At 35.9% G+C, this 14,883-nt stretch overlaps 1 protein-coding gene across 7 annotated transcripts in view; it reads left to right on the top strand.

Moving 5' to 3' along the window:
- The window catches only part of LOC101888568 (double-stranded RNA-specific editase Adar), a 288,710-nt gene that overhangs the window by 6,564 nt on the left and 267,263 nt on the right, over nt 1–14,883 (top strand). The window contains exon 1 of one of the 7 annotated variants that reach the window (XM_059121968.1): nt 11,256–11,505. The exons of the other annotated variants lie outside the window; for them this stretch is intronic. The gene's annotated coding sequence lies outside the window, so the exon portion shown is untranslated. Of the gene's footprint in view, nt 1–11,255; nt 11,506–14,883 lie in introns of those variants that run through there. 7 annotated transcript variants of the gene reach the window in all.

Genomic DNA, 14,883 nt, shown 5'->3' with positions numbered 1-14,883 from the left:
TAGGATGATTTGTATTGAAAATGAGATATATCGGGCAACGTTTTGGTATAGTCCCCATATAACTGTACCTCCCACTATTCGGTATTTTGATGATTTATGCCACATTTTTTCACTGATTTGTCTGAAAATTGGGATTTAAGGGTCAAAATGGGTCCCCGTTCGTGTGGTGAAACATTGTATGTATAGGTCCACGGTTTGGTACAGCCCCCATATAACGGTACCTCCCGATATTCGGTATTTTGATGATTTTTGCCACATTTTTTCACGGATTTGTCTAAAAGTTGGTATTTTTAGTTCGAAATGGGTTCTAGTTCCGATGGCGAAACATTGCATATATAGGTCTACGATTTGGTATAGTCCCCATATAACGTTACCTCCCGATATTCGGTATTTTAATGGTTTTTGTTCACTTTTTCACGGATTTGTCTGAAAACTGGTATATGTAGGTCATAATGGGACCTAGTTCGTGTGGCGAAACATTGTAGAAACATAGCCCCCATATAATGGTACCTCCCGATATTCGGTATTTGGATGATTTTCGCCACATTCTTTCACAGATTTGTCTACAAATTGGTATTTGTTGGACATAATGGGTTCTATCTCGGGTTGTATGTATAGGTCCACATTTTTGCATAGCCCCATTTGCGTGCCCAAGGCTTTAATAAACCCTCCAGAATATTTTTGCGATAATATTCGACATTTATTCTGATGACACGGTCGATTAATACGCTTGAGTTCTGGTGGCCAACCGAAGGTGCACATTTTCAGCTGACCTCTTTGGCAAGTAAACTCGATCATTTTGTTTGTTTACAAACTGCTGGACAATGAATGTTTTCTCATTGGAGACGGAGAAACCCAAATTCGGCAGTTCACCACTTTCGGAAGCAACTCTTTAGTTCTTTTGAGTCTATTTTTTCTTGTTGCGGCGTAAGTTCTTGCACTTTTTGGAATTTCAATGGCTCTACACCGACCTCATTTTTCAAGTTTTTGCATGGAATATTGCGATGTGTTCAGCCCACGAACCATTTTTCGGGTTTTGATCAAGTCGCTTCTTTTCAGAACATTGTTGGCTTGTTTGTTCGGGATACCATAGTATTTTGTTGTTGCAAAAATGGTCAGGCTTAATCCTTTGATTGTTGTTTTTATAAAAACAAACGTTGGTTTATTAGTGGAGAGCGGTGGTAATGTTTACCAGGGAATACCTAGGTTTCGGAAAGAGCCACCAATCCTCATCAGTTCCCTTGTTTTTTGGCTGGGATATTCTCCCCAGAAGTTATTAAAAATAACTTCTATAACAATTTTATCCCAAGTGACGAGATCGTAAGCTCAATAGAAGAAGAACCAAAGAATTAAATAAAACTAAAAGTCTTACAACCGCACTTATTTACATTTCGAACCATTTCTGCTGATGTTGCTGTTTTCTACCGCCCACTTCCTTGACGTTGGGCTACGCTACCAGTGTATCCCGGTAACGAGCGATGGTAAGAGACACAAAAGATTTATTCACATTTAAATGCTGGAGTGCTCTAACAATAGCCACTTGTGATTTTCCAGCCAAATATAAAGGAATCACACTATCACGCTTGAATTCCATCGCGAATAATTTTTTTTGGAAAATTTTCACCAAAATGCAAGGTTTCAAGGAATCTTAACCCAAAAAGTCAAAAAGTGTTGAAGAGGGGGGGGGGGGGGGCGGTATTTTACCCCTCTTGTTAGTTTACTTTGCGATGTAAATTTTCAAAACGTTGATATAAGTGAATTCTACTGTTACAGTACGTTTATATATATGAGGGTTAACCCACCGGATTTGGATTTAAATTGTCATATCCATTACTTTTACTTTAAATAAATCCTCTCAAAGTAAATAAATCCTCTCCCTACAAAAAGTCCTAACGTAAACATGGCATTAGCTCTACTTTCAAAATCTTCTGGATTTTTCTTGTAATTATTGGAAAAATTGAAATTTGTTGCAGAAAAAAAAAACATTAAAAGTAGTGGGGAAGGTGGGTATATTTGTACGGTGGATTTTCCTTGTAATTATTGGAAAAATTGAAATTTGTTGCAGTGTGTAAGTGTAGATTGGAATTTTTGGTATAAAGCCGTCTAATCATTCAGAATATCTTAGCAATGCTATTAATGTCCTGTAAAGTCGGCAGATTTGAATGATACTAATTGGTATTTATCTAAAAGAATAAAAAATATTGTTTTATAGTGATTTGGAAAAAAGGGATAAATTTATCCCTCATCAAAATTTTGCACTAATATTCTCCACCATAGACCCCAAAGGGAACTATTGAGGCTGAATTCTAGTTCGATGAAAATATGAAATGAAAAACATTTGCTTTACTACATTTTTTATTCAACATTTCTTTTCATTTTAAAGTTCTCATTTCACATTTATATAAAACAAGAATTGAGCCACCGACCTGAATGATGTACCTCGAATACCCCGAAATCCACACATAACTTCATTTTTTCAAAATTAAGTTATTTTATTTGAATACCACATTCATTTATACGGTGTTCTTTTTCCACAGACATTAATTTTCCTAATTAGTTTGGGAGGTGGTATCATTTTTCGATATTCAATATTTATTTAAGTGTGGTGGTGCCATTTGTATTTATTTATTCAATGATATTTGACTGCTGCTGCTGCTGCTGCACCTCTAATGACACTCCACTATAATTTTTCGTTTCATTCTCGCCCATGGCAAAACGGTTCTTTTTTGTTTAAATATTTCATTATTATTATTATTTACATAAACAAACTACTACTAGGTATGAAGAGCAACACTTGTTCTGTTCTCTTTTAAATTAACTGAAACCCCTCAAAAATTAGTTTATTGTTATTGTTTTTTTCTTTATAAACTAGCCACTCTGTGCTATGCCATCGCCGCAGTCTGTTCTACCTCCCTCCCTCCCATGTTTAGTGTAAGAATGTTTAATTTATCTAGGCATGTTGTTTTGTTTATTTTTCCTATTTATTTGCCCCGTTTGCCACCTTCTCTATTTCATGTTGCCGACCCACCAGAAACCGGCCCACTCAACAATACTTTGGTTTGTTTAATTTTCTCTCCCACTCTCAGCTCTCCACAAATGCTCAATGTTTGTTTATAACCGGCTAGTTTTAGGGGGTATTCCATGCATGTGTTGTTGGTTGTTTTGATTCTTGGATCGTCGTCTTTTATTAGCAGAGTGTCCACTAAAATCTCGCTCTCTCCCTCTCTCTTTGTGTTACGTTTACTCAGTTAATTAAAGAAAACAAAGAAACTACTCTTCAGATTTCTTTTGGTTACATTTACAAATGAGATGTTGAGAAGGTATTGTTGATTTTCTTTCGCAAAATCTCAAGCATTCATCAGAGATGGATGTTGTGAATTGAAGAAATTCTACATTTTTAAAGGTATGATAAATGAAAAGGTCATTAAGAGATATTGTAGTACGTTGAACACATGTAAAAGGCTATTTTTAATAAAAACCTTTTAAAATGTCTTCTATATATAGAAGAAGACCATGGAGAGATATTCAATCTATAGAATTTAGATTTTGTTATAAGGTATTTTGTCTATAGAGAGAAAAACTTTATTAGGTCTCTATATCTAGGCCTTTCTTTTAGATGTAACCTTTAGTAGGACTTATTCTTTGGCAAAGTTTGATTATAGAATTAATTTCTATCACAAGGAAGTTTATAAGCCTCAAAAAAAATTTAGTTATGTGGGGTATTATAAAAAGGAGATATTTATGATGCCTTCTATCTATCGAAGATCTTTTCTGTCTAAATAAGATCTTTATGGTGGATTCTATATTTAGAAGACCTTCAAAACGTGTTCTATAAATAGAAGATCTTCACAAGATCTGCTATCTTAGATTATTTTTTCTATAGAGTACAACATTTGAAAGAATTTAATTTGGCTTGAAAATATGGATCTTGCCTATTTTGTTAATGCACCCGTACAAAAAATTAGATCGACTTCGGAGATGGGCGATATCGGTCCACTCCTTCTGTTACCTTACACACAAAAGGTTAAACATTTTCAAAGAAAAAAATTATTTCATTGAAAGAGAAAGTATCATTCGATAGATCAGGGACAAACATCGACAATATAGGGCCACTCCTCCTGAACACGCCAAGAGAGGGTCAAAACTTTGAATCACCAAAACGCTCCTAACATGCGAAATAAGCATCGAATTCTTTTTAAACTTTACATATTCAAATATTTCTACCAACACAAGATGTGGAGTAAAGATGGGATATAGCAGACCACATCTTCTGGCACCACACCTACACAACGGGTCATCATTCTGAATACCCATAACACTCATAAAATTCAAAATGAGCAAACGATTTTTTTCAAACTTGGCGCATCCCAATATTTTTGCCAACACATATCAACATATCAACACATAGGTTATATCGGACCAATCTTCTAGTAACTCCCCACAAAGGATCAAAATAAAAATAAAATGCAAAATAAGCAACCGATTTTTTTGCAAGTTAGCACATACAAATTTTTTTGTCAATGCAAGGTATCGTGTGAAGATGGGATAGATCGACTCACTCCTTCATGTACCTCCCCCACAACGGCTCAAAATTTTGAATATCCATAACCCTCACAAAATGCAAAATGAGCATCTGATTTTTTTTCAAACTTTATAAATCCCACAAGAACTGAAGTGAATATGTGGTAGGTTGGACAACTTTTTCTGGTACCTCCATCACATCGGATCAAAAATTTGAATAATCATAACTCCTCCAAAATGTGAAAAAGGATCCTATTATCTTCGAATTTAACATTTCCCAACATTTCTACCAATACAAGATGTGGAGTGATGATGAGATATACGGGTCCATTCCTTGTGTTACCACCTCCTTTCACAGAAAAGGTTCAAATTTTGAATAACCAAAACTCTCCATAGAAGCGCATCACGTATTCGATTATTTCTAAACTTCCCACATTCCAATATTTCTACCGACACAAGATATGTTGTAAAAATGAAATATAATGGACCACTTCTTCTGGTACTTCCCTCAAAAAAAAAAAAAAAAAAAAACTTTCAAAATTGTTAATAGCCATTAAGTTCGTAGAACGCTAAATGAATGATACGACTAATTTCAAACGTGGAACATCCCAATGATTTTCACTTTACTTTGTATATCTCAATATTTTTTTCAACCACAGATCTAGTGTAAATATGGGATATATTTGTCCAACCCTTTTTAATTCAAAATTTGGACCAATAATGATAAGTCTTTTAAGATACTAAACGATTTGCTTCGTGGTTCTCAATATTTCTATGGACCATAGCTTTAATGAAAATATGGAATATACCAATCCACTCTTTGGGGTACCTTCACCACAAAAATTCAACATTTTCCAACATAAAGAAGCCACTTTGTAAAATTTAAGCCAGAGAAATGGATATTATTGGTCACCTCTTCGGCATCTCCTTCTCCACAAAGGTCAACATTTTGAATAATCGTAACAAAAATCAAAATATATTTTACTAAAGTGACATTTCTAGGCAAATTGGATTGATACTTTTTAACTTGTTTTTAATTCCCCCTATAATTTTGAAATTTTATTGTAATTTTTATACCCTACACCACAAGGTGGTCAGGGTATTATGTCTTTGTGCATTTGTTTGTAACATTCCTTTCCATTTCCAGATGAAATTTTGCACAGATCATTTGTTTGGCCCAAGGACGAACCCTATTGAAATTGGAGATAATCGGTCAAAATTTAGATATAGCTCCCATATATATGTTCGTCCAATTTGCTTTTTATTGTGCACCAAACGTGTAATATCAGCTCGAATTGTATGGAATTTTGCATATACACCCAAATTAGACCTGAAAATATGTATGCCAAGTTTGATCAAAATCGGTTCAGATATAGCTATAGCTCCCATATATATTGTTCATCCGATTTGTTATTTTTGTTACCCACAACCGTAATATGCACTCCGTAACAACGATATTCAGGGAAATATATAAAACACAGCTCAGAAATATCTTTGCCAAATTTTATCGAGATCGGTTCAGATTTGGATATAGCTCCCATATATATCTTTATCCGATTTCAAATTAATTGTGCTCCAAATGGGCAATACAAGTCCGGTTTTTAAGAGACACAAACGCTTCGGCATATTTAGTCCTTTGAACTTTAAATTATAATCATAGCGTATATGAACTTTTAATTGTTATGCGGAGCTCTACTAAATTAGCAAAGTGGTGTAGGGTATCATAAAGTCGGCCCGCCCGACTTTAAGACTTTCTTTACTGGTTAATAAATAAAACACTCATAAGATGCATGAGATCCGGCTCAAACCGAATTTCGAATGTTTTATGGTATTTTTTTTTAATTCTAAATTAACCGGGACAATTCCTTTGTCCAGAGTTTAACGGTAGCGTGTATGCTACATTCCCATCTCTGTTGCTCATTCTCTCATACTCTCCAGATTTAATAAAAGACCGGGGACTTTTCTTGTGTGCTGTGTTTTTCTTCGCCGCACACACGCACGCACGCACACTTGATTTTGTTTACTTTACGCTGTCTGGTATGAGAACAATTTTACTTAATTTATATTACTTTTATTGTTTGTTTATATGTCGAATATAAAGTATGTGCTGCTGCCGCATACATACTCACATAAATTAAGTTAATTTTCGCATTATGAGTTTTCATTGTCGGCAGTGCCTCAACCATTCATCCACCCATCCATCCATCCATCATTATAGAACGAAAGCGTATGGGATTTGTTGTTAAGTGTTTCCAAAGCGGCACATACTTAAAGAAAATACCTACGCCACTTGAAATCAATTTTTGTCTGACAAAGTAGGGGATTTTATTGTCGTCATTCAAATTCGAATGTAAACAAAGAACTTCTTGTATTAGAGTGCAGTGTTAAAAATAAGTGCCCAAATTGATCGGTAGCTAATTTGAGGTGATTTGGAGCGATTGAATTTGAAATTTTATGTATTCAATTTTGCAATAAACAAGTTAAAAACCAGTGAAGAAAGTCCTAAAGTCGGGCGGGGCCGATTTTATGATACCCTACACCACTTTGCTAATTTAGTTGAGCTCCACTTAATAATTAAAAGTTTTTATGGGAGAATTCAATCATACATACATCAAATATGCCGAAGCATTTGTATCTTTTAAATTCGGACTTGTATTGCCCATTTGGTGCGAAATTAATTTGAAATCGGATAAAAATATATATGGGAACTATATCCAAATCTCAACCGATCTCGATAAAATTTGGCAAAGATATTTCTGAGCTGTATTTGATATATTTCCCTGAATATCGTTGTCGGCTGTGGGTAACAAATACAATAAATCGGATGAACAATATATATGGGAGCTATAACTATATCTGAACCGATCTTCACCATATTTGGAATACTACCTTCTAGACTAAATTCGGTCGTATGTGCCAAATTCCATCCCATTTGGACAAATATTAGACGTTTGGTGGACAGTAAATGGTAAATCGGACGAAGTTATATATGGGAGCTATATCCAAATCTGAACCGATCTCGATAAAATTTAGCAAAGGTATTTCTGAGCTGCATTTGATATATTTCCCCAAATATTGTTGTTACAGAGGGCATATTACGGCTGCGGAGGACAAAAATAACAAATCGGATGAACAATATATATGGGAGCTAAAGCTATGCCTGAACCGATTTCGATAGAATTTGGCATACTTATTTTCAGGTCTAATTTGGTTGTATGTGCAAAATTCCATACTATTCGGGCTGATATTACACGTTTGGTGCACAATAAAAGGCAAATCGGACGAAGATATATATGGGAGCTATATCTAAATTTTTACCGATTATCTCCAATTTCAATAGGGTTCGTCCTTGGGCCAAACAAATGTTGTTTGCAAAATTTCATCTCAATCGGATAATAAATTCGACCTGCATTTTGTTCACAAGAATACATGGACAGACGGACGGACGGACGGACTGACATGCATAAATCAACTCAGAAAGTGATTCTATGCAGATCATCAAAAGGAACTATGGGTCTATCTGGTTTCCTTTTGCCTGTTACAAACAAATGCACAAAGACATAATACCCTGACCACCTTGTGGTGTAGGGTATAAATATCAGTCGGTTTTGCCGACAGATGTATACGAACAGCCAATGTTTAAATATATTTTCACTTCTGTTATGATTATTCAAATTGTAAACCATCTATGGAGTAGGTTCCGAAGGAATGGGTCAATATTGTCCATTTCGTATCGGTTCTAAATATATTTGATATAAATATTGCGACGTGCCAGGTTTGGACTATATTGGTTACTTCCCTCACTTTATATGAGATATGTGATAATTTTGTGCGTGATGTACGAGATATAGTCGACCGAAGTATACCATTTTCATACGTCATCTAATACAGATAAAAACGGTAAGGAAAAGTCAAAAGTCGGGCGGGGCCGACTATATGATACCCTACACAACTATGTATATTTAGTAGAGCTTCCGTAACAAAAGAATTTATTTGAAGTAGGTCATACCACCTATCAACATTTGGCTTTAGAGCAGTTATAGTTTGGTTTCGGAGGGAACTAATACACGGGAGGCACATCTAATTCTGAATCGATTTTCACTAAATTTGACGGAGACATTTTAATCTTTTATACCAAATAACATTGCTATAGAATGCATGATATATATTACAAAAAATATGTATCGGAGCCGAGTTCAACAAAATTTTCAAAATTTTTTTCAACAAAATTTTCAAATTCACTCCATTTTGGCTGATATTAGCCATTATTTGCACAATAGACCTGAAATCGGATTAAGGATATATATGAGCCCGAAATTCGTTGAAGATATATATATGGCAGCTGTATCCAAATCTGATCCTATCTTGATACAATTTGGCAGAGGTATTTCCAAGCTCTATAAGAAATCTGGTACCAAATATCTTTGTTTCGAATGCATATTACGAATGTGAAGGATATAAACACCAAATCAGATGAAACATATATATATAGGGTGAGATAAAAAAACTGCAACAAAGTCAATCGCCATAATTTTTCCATTTTTTAATTTTATTAAATGAAAGCAAAAAATGCCGGACATAGCATCATATTTTAGAATAAGTTAAGATTTGTTCGAATTGGTCACCTTTGTCATGAATTGTGGCCTTCAAACGGTCACACGCTGCCCAAATGTTGCTCTGCGGTATTTTGGCCCATTACCGGCTAAGCGCTTGCTTGAGGTGATCGAAACTTTTGTATTTTTTAGTGCCAACCTTGCTCTCCAAAATACTCCAGACACAATAGTCCAACGGATTCGTATCGTGGCGCGCGCTGAGTGCGATGGTGCTGAGTCCTGTTGGAATGCCTAAGGTCTGCGGCCAAAATGTTTGCATGCCCAAGGCTTTAATACACCCTCCAGAATATTTTCGGGATAATATTCGGCATTTCTTCTGATGCCACGGTCGATTAATACGAGCGGAGAGCGACCATCGGCTGTTATGGTGGCTCACACCATCACCATGGCCGGCGCTTGAGTCCTGGTGGCCAACCGAAGGTGAGCTCTTTGGCTAGTAAACGCGATCATTTTGTTTGTTTACAAACGGAACAACGAATGTTTTCTCATCGGAGAAAATCAAATTCGGCAGTTCACCACTTTCGGCTAAGCGAAGCAACTCTTTACCTCTTTTGAGTCTATTTTCTTTCTGGCCTTCATTTCGTATCTTAAGAGACAACCTGGTCTTCATTTCGTCTCTTAAAAGACGCCCCGGCCTTCAGCTCGTCTATAACGACTCCCTGGCCTTCTGCTCGTCTATAACGACTCTCTGGCCTTCAGTTCGTCTATATCGACTCTCTGGCCTCCAGTTCGTCTATATCGACTCCCTGTCCTTCAGCTCGTCTATAACGACTCCATGGCCTCCAGCTTGTCTATATCGACTCTCTGGCCTTCAGCTCGTCTATATCGACTCCCTGGCATTCAGCTCGTCTATAACGACTCTCTGACAGCTCGTCTATAACGACTCTCTGACAGCTCGTCTATAACGACTCTCTGACCTCCAGCTCGTCTATAATGACTTCCTGGCCTTCAGCTCGTCTATAACGACTCCCTGGCCTCAGCTCGTCTATAACGACTTCCTGGCCTTCAGCTCGTCTATAACGACTCCCTGGCCTTCAGATCGTCTATAACGACTCCCTGGCCTTCAGCTCGTCTATAACGACTCCATGGCCTCCAGCTTGTCTATATCGACTCTCTGGCCTTCAGCTCGTCTATATCGACTCCCTGGCCTTCAGCTCGTCTATAACGACTCTCTGGCCTGCTTCATATCGGTATGTGTGAAATTTAAAAGAGGATCGGATGCTTATTTCACATTTTATGGGAGTTGTATACCAGAAGGAGTGGACCGATATATACGATCTTTACATCAGATCTTGTGTTGGATGAAATAGTGGGATGTGTCGAGTTTGAAAGCAATCGGATTCTCATTTCGCGTTCTATAAGCTTCTTGTTTATTTAAAATGTTGACCTCTTTGTGGGGGGATGTATAAGAAGGAGTGGTCTGATATATCCCACCTTACACCAAATCTTGTGTTAGTTTATATATTAGAATGTGTAAAATGTAAAAGGAATCGGAAGCTTATTTCACAGTTTACGAACCAACCTGGTTATTTAAAATTTTAACCCCTCTGTGGGGGAGGTACCAGAAAGAGTGAACCGATATATCCCATCTTTACATCAGATCTTGTGTTGGATGAAATATTGGGATGTGCGAAATTTAAAAAGAATCAGATAAGTATTCATTGTTTTATGGGCGTTTTAGTTCTTCCAAAACGGAGTCGGCCGATATATCCCATTTTCACATCAGATCTTGTGTTGGTAGAACTATTAAGGTTTCCGAAATTTGAGGAGAATCTGAGGCTTATTTGGCTTTTTATGAAAGTTTTAATTATTATTCAAATTTCGACCCTTTTGTGTGGGATGTGTTCGATGGTGTGGTCCATGCCTGGCGATGCTTTAATGTTATCTTAGGGAAGTCCTGCAGAAAAGAAACCTAACTCCTCTCAAGGAAAATTCAAAGTTTTTCTTATTTTTTTTATTAAAAATTCTTACAATTTTGTTAAATTTCAGAATTACCTCGCCCGTCCCGTACATTAGACTTCTTCTGCATTCTCCCAGTTGAGAAGTTTTGTTTGTATAGTTATACAGTATTTCTTAATTATTTATTTATTGTTTGTTTGTTTGTATGTCTGCCAATTTCCCATGCCCATGCGCTCTATTGTTGTTTTTGTAACAATTCATGTTTGTTTGGAATTGATTTGAAATCTCTGTATTTCTAACCTATTGTGCTTGTTTTTAATATGAGAATTGAGTTCTCCTCCCCCACCTTCCTTCCTTCCCTCTCTCCTCCAACCATCATTTCATTTTTTTTCGCCACCCCCCAATCAAAACAAAACAACGCCGTTTTAATTGGTATTTACTTGAAATATTGGATGGTTTTATTGTTTTGTAGGTAAGTATTTGCCAAATTGGTTCATAAAAAAATTCAATTTTAAATATTATTAAAGTTGTATCAATCATTCATTCCAGTCGAGGTCTATTGATTAGATTTATAAACGTGATTTTTGAGAATATAAAAATATTATTATTTAGGAATATTGGAAATTGAAATTTGAAAATGTTTATGCGGAACTATTAAAAAACATTTTGGGAGCAATGTATAAAAAATAATCAATTCTGGTTTGGTAAAAACTCACAGCATTTTGAAAAAAATTCCATTGTTAGGTACTTTTACCCTAATTTGCGAAAAGTGTTTTTTTTTTTTTTCTTGGTTATCGACCTGGAAATATCTTCCGAAAGTCCGAGACAAATGCCCGAGTTAGACCTAAACTGGTTCGGGAGTTATATCTTAATTATCGATTCTTGGACTCGGATTTCTTATAAACCCCCAAAAAGTTTGCAAATGCCTAAACAACTACCTAAAAAATATCGAGAGTTTTTACGAAACTAAAGTTGCGCCGAAAATATTAAATATTTGTACAAAGAAACAATAATAAAATACTTTTTTTAATAGTCTTTTTTTCCAAAAGTCAGAAAAATGATACAGAATAAAATCGGAATTATAAAGGGTCCGCAAATAATTTTTTTGTATCCCCTCAGCCATATATGACTACAGAGGATATATCATTTGTTTCGGCAAAAGCGTGTCTCATCGAAATAACGATATTTGATCCTAAGTCTCTATGGACTAAATTCGTTTGAGGACATTTGGATTTAGGGGTGTCCGTCTGTCCGCTGTCTGGCTGATGAGCCAGCGATAACTCTCAAAACGAGTATCCGATTTAGTCTAAACTTGTTGCATCATAATATCATTAACAAACTTTGATCGAATTCGGAGATGGACAATATCGAGCCACTCCTTCTAGCACCTCCCCCACAAAAGCTCAACACTTTTCTCAAAAAAATAATTAATCTCATATACCAAGAATAGAGCATTGAATTTTTTGCAAACTTTGCAAATTTTAATCATGTTCGAAAATGATCAATATCGGTCCACTCCATCAAGTACCTCTCCCACGAAAGGCCAAGAACCTTAATAATTATAATTTTTATGAAATCTGAAAGAATAGCCTAGCCTGATTGTTTTCAAATTTCCCACATGTCAATATTTCTACCAACGCAAAATCTGGTGCGAAGATGGAATATATCGGCTAACTCCTTCTGGTACCTCTCACACAAAGGGGTTAAAATTTCGAATAATTGAAATTCTCATAAAACGTGGAATGGACATCCGATTCCTTTCAAACCCGGCACATTCCAGTATTTGTACTAATTCAAAATCTGGTGTAAAGATGTTAGGTAACAGTGCGCTCCTTCTGGTACCTCCCCTCAAGGGGATCACAATTTTGAACAAACAAAACGCTCAAAAAATGCCAAAAAAAAAACATCCGATTCTCTTCAAATTTCACACATCTCAATATTTCTACAAACACAAGATCTGATGTGAAAATAGAATAACTCGGCCCACTCCTACTGGTACCTCCCCCACACGAGGGCCAAAATTTTAAATACTTATAATACTCATAAATTGCGAAATAAGCATCTGATTCTTTCGAAACTTTACACATTCCAATATTTTTATTAACACAATATCTATGCCTCAATTCTTGTTCTATGAAAATGTGAAATGAAAACTTTTATTTTCATAGAACAAGAATCCAGCCCCTGCTGTGAAAATGGAAGGGTCAGATAAAAAAAATAAAGTCAAACGCCATAATTTTTACATTTTTTTTAAATTTTATTGAATGAAAGAAAAAAATATCGGAAATAGCATCAAATTTTAGAATAACTTTAGATTTGTTCAAATTTGTCACCTTTGGCACGAATTATGGCCTTCAAACGGCCAATGAAAGAGTCAGAAGCTGCCCGAATGTTGCTGTGTGTTATTTTGGTCCATTCCCGGCGAAGTGCTTGCTTGAGGTGATCGACACTTTGGTATTTTTTAGTGCCAACCTTAGTATCCGGAGATTTTGTTGGCCATTCTGCGCTGGAAATGAAGCGAGGAACCTCATTTGGTAACTCTCTTTACTCTTTAGCTCTTTTGAGTCTATTTTCTTTATGTTGCGGTGTAAGTTCTTGCATTTTTTGGAATTTCAATGGCTTTACCCCGAGCTCATTTTTCAATATTTGCCGAATGGAATATTGCGATATGTTCAGCTCACGAGCCATTTTCAGCCACTGCGACGCGTGTTTCGATCAAGTCACTTCTTTACTTTTCGAACAATTTCTGCTAATGTTGCTGTTTTCTTCCGTCCATTTTCTTGACGTCGGTAACGAGCGATGGTACGAGACACCAAAGATTTATTCACATTTAAATGCTGGAGTGCTCTAACGATAGCCACTTGTGGTTTTCCAGCCAAATATAAAGAAATCACGCCATCACGCTTGAATTCCATCGCGAATAACTTTTTTTCTGGGAAATTCTCAGCAAAATGCTTTTGTACGCTTGTAAACAATATAATGAGCTGTCACTGAAATAATTTTAACAGCCGTCGGACAAGTGGCTTAGAAATGACAGCAGTCTGAAGTTGGCTGCAGTTTTTAAGCACTCGATTCACTTCAAATTTCACACATCCCAATATTTTTTCTAACACAGGATGTGGTATGATGACGACAGCATGAACAACCCCTTCTGGAACCTCCCTCACAAAGGGTCAACATTTTTCATAACTTACAACTGTCCGCAAGATCGAGTGAAAAATGTTAACATGTCACTATTACTGAAAACTCACTCCCCCCTCTTCCCAATATTTCTATTTTTCCTAAACACATCCTTAGACGATACCAGAATAAATCAACATTAATTAGAATTCCAAATTTCATGTTAACCATTTCTTCTCGTTGACATAATTGGAGCTACAACATGTTTTTTTCAACTAGTTTTTGACTTGTTATTTTTTACTCAGCGCAAAATTTCAAGTTATTTTTAATTAAAAATTTTAAATAGCGAAAATATGATTTATATAGCCGCAGGTGTGCGGTGCTAGTTATGCTGACACAATGTACATATGTCAGAATTTTAGACCTTCATTAATTTCCTCCCAACTCCTGCCGAACACGATGGTAAAGATGAAGAAGAGCAGCAAAAAAAAAAACAAAAAAAAAAAAAACACAGAAACACCTCTTTTTTGACCATAACCAAATAAAGAAAACCATAACACCCATCCATGTGATGTGTGTGTGTGTGTGTGTATAATTCAACATTTAATATTTAAAATACCCAATAAAATTTACAGCATGAAATTTCCTCTGCATTTCCATTTTTTTATATTCTTCTTCAGCTTAGGTTGCTGTTTCAACAAAAATTCTAATAGGACCTTCGAAAAAAAAA

The sequence above is a fragment of the Musca domestica genome, unplaced genomic scaffold (assembly GCF_030504385.1).
Source record: "Musca domestica strain aabys unplaced genomic scaffold, Musca_domestica.polishedcontigs.V.1.1 2, whole genome shotgun sequence".
NCBI lineage: Eukaryota > Metazoa > Arthropoda > Insecta > Diptera > Muscidae > Musca > Musca domestica.
This window is presented reverse-complemented; position numbering and strand designations above follow the sequence as displayed.